The sequence below is a fragment of the Hyaena hyaena genome, unplaced genomic scaffold, assembly GCF_003009895.1.
Source record: "Hyaena hyaena isolate Hyena2069 unplaced genomic scaffold, ASM300989v1 scaffold_2219, whole genome shotgun sequence".
NCBI lineage: Eukaryota > Metazoa > Chordata > Mammalia > Carnivora > Hyaenidae > Hyaena > Hyaena hyaena.
Genome location: NW_024082817.1, coordinates 75,550 through 76,805, shown reverse-complemented (window position 1 = coordinate 76,805; position 1,256 = coordinate 75,550).

The window sequence follows — 1,256 nt, the reverse complement described above, 5'->3', positions numbered from 1 at the left end:
AACTTTTGATAGTTTATTGTCAAGTTGGTTAGTAACTTTTTGATAGTTTATTGTCAAGTTGGTTTACATATAACACCCAGTGCTCATCCCAATAAGTACCCTCCCCCATGCCCATCCCCCTTCCCCTCCCCCCATTACCCCTGTTGCCATATATATATATTTTTTTGCCATATATTTTTTAATTTCTTCCTTAAATGCCTGATTGACCTATTCGTTCTTTAGTAGAATGTTCTTTAACCTCCATGTTTTTGGAGGTTTTCCAAACTTCTTCTACTGTGGTTTACTTCAAGTTTCATAGCATTGTGATCTTTTGAAAATGTGCATTGTATGATCTCAATTCTTTTATATTTTTTGAGGGCTGCTCTATGTCCTAGTATGTGATCTATTTTGGAGAATGTGCCATGCGCACTTGAGAAGAAAGTGAATTCCATGGCCTCAGGATGTAGAGTTCTAAATATATCTGTCAAGTCCATCTAGTCCAATGTGTCATTCAAGTCCATTGTTCCTTTAGTGATTTTCTGTCTAGTTGATCTATCCATTGCTGTAAGTGGAGTATTAAAGTCCCCTGCAATTAGTACATTCTTATCCATAAGATTGTTTCTGTTTGTGATTGTTTTTATGTATTTAGGTGCTTCTGTATTTGATGCATAGACATTTATAATTGTTAGCTCTTCCGGATGGATAGAACCTGTCATTATTATATAATGCCTTTCTTCATTCCTTGTTACTGCTTTTACTTTAAAGTCCAGTATGTCTGTTATAAATTTAACTACTCCAGCTTTATTTTGACTTCCCGTAGTATGATAGATAGTTCTCCATCCCCTTACTTTCAACCTGAAGTTGTCCTCAGGTCTAAAATGAGTTTCTTGTAAGATATGGTTTATCTATACCATGGAATACTACATGGCAATGAGAAAAAATGAAATCTGGCCATGTGTAGCAACATGGATGGACCTTCAGGGTGTTATGCTGAGTGAAATAAGTCAGGCAGAGAAGGACAAATGTCATATGTTTGCACATATAGGAGGATTAGGAGGAACTTAGCTGAGGAACAAGCGGGAGAAGAAGGGGGGAAATGGTGGGGGAAAGGGAGAGAGGCAAACCATGAGAGACTCTTGAATGCTGACAAAAACTGAGAACTGATGGATGTAGGGGGGAGGGGGGCTGGGCATGGAGGAGGACACTTGTGGGGATGAGCACTGGGTGTTATGTGGAAACTAATTTGACAATAAACTATTTGTAAAAAAAAAAAAAAA